This window comes from Octodon degus, unplaced genomic scaffold (genome assembly GCF_000260255.1).
Source record: "Octodon degus isolate 3935 unplaced genomic scaffold, OctDeg1.0 scaffold00045, whole genome shotgun sequence".
Classification (NCBI taxonomy): Eukaryota; Metazoa; Chordata; class Mammalia; order Rodentia; family Octodontidae; genus Octodon; species Octodon degus.
The window spans coordinates 7,821,928-7,830,909 of NW_004524621.1; the positions used below are offsets into that span (position 1 = coordinate 7,821,928).

At 40.4% G+C, this 8,982-nt stretch overlaps 1 protein-coding gene and 1 pseudogene across 1 annotated transcript in view; one reads left to right on the forward strand and one right to left on the reverse strand.

Moving 5' to 3' along the window:
- The window catches only part of LOC111816971, a 3,632-nt pseudogene extending 3,112 nt beyond the window's left edge, over positions 1-520 (reverse strand).
- The window catches only part of Dip2a (disco interacting protein 2 homolog A), a 148,547-nt gene that overhangs the window by 121,301 nt on the left and 18,264 nt on the right, over positions 1-8,982 (forward strand). The window lies entirely within an intron of this gene.

Here is an 8,982-nt window from a genome sequence, read left to right on the forward strand (position 1 = left end):
TGCAATCTCTGGCACTAGGGGGTCATCTGGGTTTGGATCACACAGCAGTAAACAAATGGATAAAAGAACTTTAGAAATAGTTAAAGCAGGAGACCACTGTGATCTTAGAATATCAAGACAAATGCTGCCATTACTGTTAATATTTGGATGAGAAATTCTTGTTGTAAATGCAACCTTAGGTGGTTTGAAGGGGTAGTCTGTAGGAAAATGAATTGTCAAAAAGAATACACCGCCTTGGTATGGGCTGTCATTAGGTCCCATAATTGTGGCTTGCCAATGGAACATATCATCCCCAACTGGGCCTGCAGAACATTGTGCTGGAGGGTCCCGGGCCAAATCACTTAAGTTCCTTATTAATCCGCTTCAACGCCATGATCCGTGCTGTCCCGGCCCTCGGTGTCCGCGTGTGCTCAGCCCCGCCGCGTCTGGATGGTCCTCAGCTCTCAGCGGCTCAGACACGTCACTTAGACTAAGCCGACCGGAGGTCGCGCCGGGCGGGCGGGGGCCGGGGGCGGGTCATGGGCCGAGGGAGGGCGGGCGGCGGCGGAAGCCCCGGTATAGAAGTATTTAAACAGATATCAAAACTACAATTAGTACATCTAAGCAGGACTTCAGAAGCATTCCTACTGATTGTGATAATATAAGGAAGACTAACATGTGCTTGTGTAGTGAGTTGAATTAATAGCAAAAGAATGCTGAGTGTTGTTCCCCTACTTTCCTTCCAAGCACATAAAGGATCAACTTCACAAAGATGAGTGAGGAAGACCATATTTTATTTTAGGTTGAGGTTCTGGCATACCTCCCTCTTGCTACACAATAGATTCATTTGCCTGTCTGCTTATATGTTATTGTTCTCTATTCTGTTTTATTTTTATTTTTTAAAGAGAATTTTAAAAATGGTAATAAAAAACATTAGAATTATATTGTTTCACTAAACAAAATAATATGAATTCAATAATATTTATTGTACTGCAGAGAAATACAATAATCCATTTTGGATCCCTGATGGAACACTTAGCTCCAGCAGAGCCATGAGGGCACTAATCAAAGATGCGTCCATAGGAAATATTAAGTAACTTGGTTTTGGACCTATATGCCTCCCACTAAACCCAATCAAACATTTTTGTTGTTACCTGCTGATGGCATGGTGGTAATTTTGGAGGAGCAGAATCATCAAAAGCCAATCCTTTGAAAGCCCAACCTTGAAATAAAGATAGAGATATATGACTATAATTAGTAAAACTATTCCTGACTGTTGATAACCAGCTTTGGGCTCAACCTTCAATCAATGATCTCCATGGGGCTGGTGAGATGGCTCAGTGGTCTAAAGCACCTACTTAGAACAAGCTTAGCAAAGCACAGGGACCACAGTTCAATCCCCCAGCACCACATGCCAGCCAGCCCCGCCCCCTGGTGGGCTGAGCTGGCCACATACACACACACACACACACACACACACACATAAATAAAAAATTAAAAAAAAAATGATCTCCATGGCTCATACAACTAGGTGGGCCTTCAGTCCCCACTGAATAATTTTCTGTTTTTGTTCTCCTGGAATTAATGGTCCCTGTGTGTCATAAGGCCCAGGAAGCCATCCAGATTCATTAACATATATTGGTACAGGAGCATCAGTCCAATCCATAATATTATTTAGTGCAGGATTTTGGATATATGCCCAATAATGGTGTATTGAATTTTCTGAAGAGGTTGCATGTACCTTGGTAGCCATTATAGCCAACAAGCCTAGAAACATTCTACCAGCTGAAAACCCTTATCTGATGGAGCTCAGCAGTTTCTCAGCATCCTGTATGAGTTTCTTAAGCTGTCCCCAGGTTGGGGACTGCTTCTTGAGTGTTCCTGGTCACTATCTGGAGGTGTTGTTGCAGCAACATTGCTCTCCTTTTTTCCACTGGAGAATCCAGATCAAATCTGACCCCTTTCTGGCTCCTTTTGAAGTCTAATTCTTCTGGCAGGTAACCACACTTTTTCTCAAGAGTCTGCCTGCCTGGCAAGGGCAGGGTCCTGAATTCAATCCCCAGTCCTGAAAAAAAAAAAAAAAAAAAAAAAATGTGGCAGGAATGAGAGTCTGTAATGATACAAGCAAGCCCTGGACCACTGTTTGAACAATACCTCTTTCCCATTGTCCAGTACAAATGTCTTTCAAAAAAATAGACTGCCCTATTGTTTCCAGCAGCCTGTTAAGGATGGTGGTCCCCATTTTTCCACTGCTGTAGTAGAGTCTTTACTATTATTCAAAAAATTTAAAATGAATAGGGCTTTATGTAATAATTGACATGTGAGTATGTATCTTTATCTCCTCCTTTTTGTTTTGCTAAAATAATTTAAGAGTAGAATGTATCCTTTTCAACCATTCTTTGACCCTGAGGATTGGTGGAATGCTGGTATAATGGTTAACAGCCTACAAACCCAGATTTGTTGGAAGGAATGGGACATATGAGCAGGTCCATTGTCAGTTTTCATTGCTTTAGGTTTGCCTGTAATATCAAAACATTCTAACAAATGATTTTCAACATGTACAAATTTTTCTCTCAATCATAGAGGCCCATATAAAGCCAGAATATGTGTCAATAATAACATGTACAAAACCAACCTTCCCAAGAGTAGCAATGTGTGTTACATCCATTTGTTACAACTCACTACTTTGTAAGCCTCTAGGATTAGTTCCAGGTTGAAAGGCAGGGTTACTAAACATTCTGAAAGTAGGACAAGATAAAATGATTTGGCAGGCTTGTGAAATAGAAAGTTGAGGGGCCAGCAAGATAGCTCAGCGATCTAAAGCGCCTACTTAGGCAAGCTTAGGCAAATGCATAAGGACTAAGGTTTGATCCCTGTCACCACATGCCACTCCAGGCCTGCCCCCAGGGTGGGCTGAGCCAGCCACCAAAGAAAAAAAAAAGAAAAAAGAAGAAGAAGGTTGAAGAAATGTTTGAGGTAAACCTTTGCTGTTTACATGAGTTACAGTATAAAATCGAGTAGCTAAAGAATTTTGTAAAAAAATAGCAACTGGTTGATCAACTCCATTATTCTATTTAACTGTATTGCCAGGAAGCTGTAAGTAAGTTATAAAAATAGAACAATTTGTGTTATGAATAGGAATTTGTAGTTGGCAGAACAATTAATCAAGGTCATTATCATTCAACAAAGTGACTGTTTCTGTGTGATTAACAGTAAACCAGGGGCTGGAGAGATGGCTCAGTGGTCTAAAGCACCTACTTGAAACAGGCTTGGCAAAGCACGGGGACCGCGGTTCAATCCTCCAGCACCACATGCCAGCCAGCCCCGCCCCCTGGTGGGCTGAGCTGGCCACACACACACAATAAATAGATGTAATAAATAAAAAATAAATAAATATTTAAAAAAAAACAGTAAACCATAAATACTAGAAGTCTGTAACAATATTAATGGACTCTGGAATATTGATAAGAGTTGTGTAACTGCCTGAAGTTCTGCTCTTTGTGCAGATCAGAAAGGAGTTTGCCATACTTTTGAAATCCTTCCCACATATCCAGCTTTTCCATTGCTACTACCATCATTATAATATGTATCTACTTCGGTATTGGTTCAGAGCACACAATTTTAGGTAAGATCCAGTTATGTGTTTAAGAAATCATAAAAACTTAGAATTAGAAAATGACTTTTTTTGATAAAATCAGCAAGCCCAGTTTGCCTCTGTTCACTCATTTGTAATGCATGCCCTATCTGCTGTTTTGTCAAAAAGAAAAAGATACAATAGATTCAAGGTCTTTTCCTGATAACTACCTTAAGCAATGTCAACCTTTAAGCACAGTTAAACCTATTTTATCTATGTATGTAGTGAGCTGCTTTTGTTCCTTGTGTAGAAGAAATGTCCATTCTAAAGCAGCTTCTTCTTGCCATAATGTAGCCACAGGAGAATGAGATGATGGAAAATTTAAGAGTATAACCGGTTTGGATAAATCTATATGGGTTAATTCAGCTTGATATATTCTTTATTCTACCCAAACTAATTCCTTTTCTCCTTCCTTAGTGAGACTTCTAGGACTATTTAGGGCCAGACCTTCCTTAAGAGTATGAAAAAGGTATTGAAAAGCATAAGTGAGAATGCTTAAAGAAGAATGTAACCAATTAGTATCTCTTAATAGTTTTTAAAAATCATTGAGAAGCTGTTCTCTACAAAGCTTGATCCTTTGCAAAATAATATGATATTTTTGCTAGACCCTGAGGAACAACTGAGACCACTTGGATAGGCAAGATCTTTATTTCAGGCTAGGTATGACCTGGTCAAGGGCAAGAAGGCCATCACCATGACAGAGGAAGAGAATCAGCTTTATAGATTAACATAGATGTGGGAGGGATCCCCTGCTGGGTATGGTGCCTCTGATGGGAAGCATCTGGGGGAGGTACAGGATGACAGTAACATGCTGCTGATCTGCAGTGACATTCTGTAGAATTACAGGTTTTCCTGTAAGCAGGAGAACCAGCCCTGGGAGCCATCCTGATAAACAGATTTATTTTATTTTATTTTATTTTATTTTATTTTATTTATTTTATTTTAGGGGGGAACTGGGGATTGAACTCAGGTCCTTGCGCTTGCCAGGGAAGCACTTATTCCACTGAGCCATCTCCCCGGCCCTAAACAGATTTATTTTAGTTCCTGAGACTGAGTAAGGGGGCTTTCCTGTTTGCACAGACTGACTGATCTGTCAGAGTTTTTCTCTTCAGGTTGGAAAGGTCTAACTGTAAAGACCTAACAGTTTTTGAAGAACATTACCAAAATAAATAATAGCATAGTCAGTCTGAATTTTATATGGGGCTATCTGTAGGCCAGCTTGGCTACACAGAACATTTTCTGCAAGTTTCTGAGCTAGCAGAGAAAAGGATATTGACCATTTAGTGAATGATTAGAACATCTAGGAATCTTTTTTGTATAATTCTAAAGGTTGATTAACACAATATTGACAGTGTTGGACGATTCAGCATTCCTTGAAGGAATACTTTCCAATGATATCTCTTCACTGGTTCTTAATTATTAAAACTAGATACAGTAAAAGCAAAGTTTTTATCTGGCAAGCATAAGGTCCTGAATTCAATTCCTGGTATAAGAAAAGGAAGGAAGGAAGGAAGGAAGGAAGGAAGGAAGGAAGGAAGGAAGGAAGGAAGGAAGGAGCGAGCAAATTTTCTTTATTGTTATGTTTCAGTGGAATGGTTAAAAACAAACCTTAAGATCTATAACAATTTCTAATTTTTAGGAATCATAACTGGTGATGGCAATCCTGGCTGTAGACCTATATCTTGTATTACTTCCTTAATCTAAGATCAGTAAGCATTTTCTGTTTTCCTGATTCTTTTTTTGTAATACAGGGAAATTCCAGAGGCTAGTAGATTCCTCAGTTTGTCTTTCTGATAACTGTTCTTATACTAATGACCTTAGGGCATCTAACTTTACTTTTGGTAAAGGCCACTGCTTGACCCAAATTGGTTTATTAGTAAGCCATTTAACAGTAAAGCAAAGCCCATTTCTACAGTGGCCTTTATTCTAAATTTGTCTATCCTAGACAGTGTTTCTCTTTAGAAATGACAGGTTATATACAATTTTCAAATCCACGAGGATTATAATGTGTTGAGGCCATCTGTTATGGTTTGTGAATAGGTGTCCCCCCCAAAGCCTCATGCAGTCTTAGGGCAATGTGCCTCTGAGAGGGCAGAGTGTGAAGTTGTGAGTGAGAAGCCTATTCAGTGGAAACCTCAGAAGTTTAGAAAAGCCAGGAATGTGGATCATGTAAGGGAAACTGCAAGGAGGGAACAAAGCCGGCCTAAGAGAGAAGGGGGGGGGGGATACCACCACAAATGCTGTAGGGGTGGAGCCATGTAAAGCCTTTGGAGCTCACAACTCATCACACATTGCTTCGGATGTTCCACGTGGAACTGCTAGACTTAATGTTTGCCCTGCTGGTTTTTGGACTTGTGTTGGTCCCAATGCTTGGTGTCCTGCTGTGTGTACCTTTTGGAATGGCAGCGTTTATGTTGTGCCTTTGAATGTTGCAAGTGTTTAAGTTTTCATTTCTACAGGGACTCACGGTTGAGAGTTTGCCTTGGATCTTGGAGGAGACTTGCGACTTGGACTTTTCAGCAATGCTGAAACTGTTGAGACTTTGGCAACTCTTAGAGATGGACTAGAATGGCTTTTGCATAAAGGGATGTGCATGAGTCTTTGGGGGTCCAGGGGTGAAAGGTTATGGTTTGTGCCTAGGCGTACCCCCAAAGCCTCATGCAGTCTTGGGGAGGCTTCTGGAGTTTGTGATTGATAACTGTGGGTGTGGATGCTGCACCTGCCCTGGGACAGGTAATTTGCATTACACTGAAAGGTGGGGAGAGAAGCTAGCTGCTTGAGCTGCTGCTACCTCTTTTTTGTGTTCTTTCTTTTTGCTGCCGCCTTGAAAAGTTGCTTTCTGTTTTGTGCCGCTCTGCCTTGGACCCAGCTGAATATGGACTGAAACCTTCAGTAACTGTGAGCTAAATAAACTTTTCCTTCCTTCATTTTGGGTGTTGGGTATTTGTCACAGCAACGAGAGAAGAGTAACTCACCATCTCTTTCTTTACCTGAGATGATATATGTAGAATGCTTACATATACTCCCCACTGCATTAACAAATCTGTGCCACATAAATTTACTGTTATATCAGCAATATGTGATTTTAAAGTACCTGTTTGTCTTTCCAGATCAGAAATTTGAAGAATTTAGCTCTTTAATGCCCATTCATCATTGTTCTAACACCTGAGAAAACCGTAGGTACCTTCATAGTAGGCCAGTGTTGCCAAAAAATGACGGTCACTTCTGCACCCATGTCCACCAACTCCATAAAAGTTTTTCCATGTATTTTTAGCTATAATTCTTTTATACCCTATGAAAGTTTGCCAAGAAATCATTTTTCCTGCACTTCCAAAACGCCTCATGTGCTCTATGGGAGTAGCATGACCTTTTGTATATGGAAGGAGTACTAATCAGGCTATATGATCTGCTTCAATTTGATGTGGTTGGAAGGTTTGCATCATAGCCTGAATTTCATCTTTATATTTAGAATCTGTCACCCCCATTTGTACTATAATGCCCCTAGAAGTTAAACTGCTTCTCCCCACAAGCAAACCAACAGTTCCATCAGATAAGACATCCATAAATCCCAGTTCTAATTTTTTGATTTCCTAAAGGAGATGGCATAGCATTTTCTTTAAAGGGAATAGATCAGGCTGCACTACTGCTGGTGACTGCAAGGAGATCACGGCTGTGCTTGTAGCCATTGCTCACCAGAAATGCCTGATGACTCCCCATATTGTTTTCAGCAGGCCCCAGGATGTGCCCAGACTGAAGTTTCTCAGTCATATCAAAGGAATGTCCTCTTTGTGACATTTTGATGGACACTGATTAGCCCAATATAGTCCTTTTTGATACCCAGGACAGTCCTTAGAAGGTAAAGGGTTTCCTGCAGCATCGGGCTTTTGTTCTGTCTGGTTCTCAGGTCTTTGTTTTCCTGATCTACATTCCTTCTTCTTATGCCCTCTTTTGCCACAATCAAAGCATTTACATTCTTTGGGGGGCAAAGGCTGGTTCCTTTTAACGTGTCTGCAAGCAGTCCTCCTTTAAAGTTTCTGATCCTATATCTCCACAGGCTTTTATATGGTCATCTACAGTGGTGGTCTGAGATTTTAATGGCTATAAGATCTTTTTGCATTTTGAATTAGTGTTGTCATAACATTTGCAATAATAGGTCCCTCAAAGCGGGCTGCAACACTTTTTTAAAGTACTTCTTTTAGTCTTGCTGTAAGTTCCACATAAGATTTGTTAGTATTTTTAACAGTCTTAACTCTAGTGGGAATAGTTTGGCCAGGAAGGGCAACCTTTTCCCGTGCTTTGATACAGGGAGAAAAACTAATCTAGGGTGGGTGACCTCCAAATGCCAAATGATATGCGGAAAAATGATCTCCCAACCTGACCTGTATGACCTGACCTATACGAGTTCATGTTCTCTAAAACCGAAGAATGAATTTTAGGAACAAATGGAGGTTATGAACAGAATATATTTATTGAGGGAAAGAAAGCTTCTGTCCAAGAGAGGGACAGGAGGGGGGCCAGAGCAGATTGTTCCAGGGAAGTTGTCTCTTGCAGGGACTTTTATAGAGGAAAACCATGTGGTGAGGCGGGTCTAAGGTGGTGGAGAACATGGGAACTCACTTAGTTGGGCATGAGGTGGGACAAAACTTTGATCAACCAATGAAATTACAAGCACCATTGCTCAGGTAAAATTGATTAAATCCAGGACCAAATGGGGAAGCGAGTTACATAGCAGATGGGCATGAATATAGGACAGGGTCTCTTCCTGTTGGGGTTGGGCTAGTGACTCATTTGGGCTCTTTCAAGGTAATTAATACCTATTTAGAATATCAATCCCTGATGCCCATCCCTAGGGAAGTATGTAGCTATTTCCCCTTTTGTCTTGAGATTTGGCCCATATGGCAGTGTCTGTCTCTTTTAAGTTGCAAGGTCACCTTGTCTTCCATCTTGTCTCCTTGAGGGCCTGACCCTGTTTAACTGCCTAAAATATTTCTCTCTAATTTGGCTGCCTGCAACACTTTGAGGCAACATGTTCTTGTCTGGACAGTAGTACTGTTATCATATTATAACTGTCAATTTATTCCAAACTGGTCACCAGAACCAGTGAGTTGATCAGCAGAAATAGGGACTGTGGGGTTAGCATATTTGTTGCAGTGGGCCATTAATTCTTTTTTTAACAATTATTATTTATTCCATAATTTTATTGACAAATAGCAATGAGACAGTTTCAGACCAAATTGGTAGGACAGTTTCAATAATTAACACATTGCATACATTCTTCCTAGTGGTTATTTGCTGTACAAGATGCAGACATGATATCCTATTTACAAACACTATTACAACAAATTCCTCTATTTATTAAGAGAATGTAA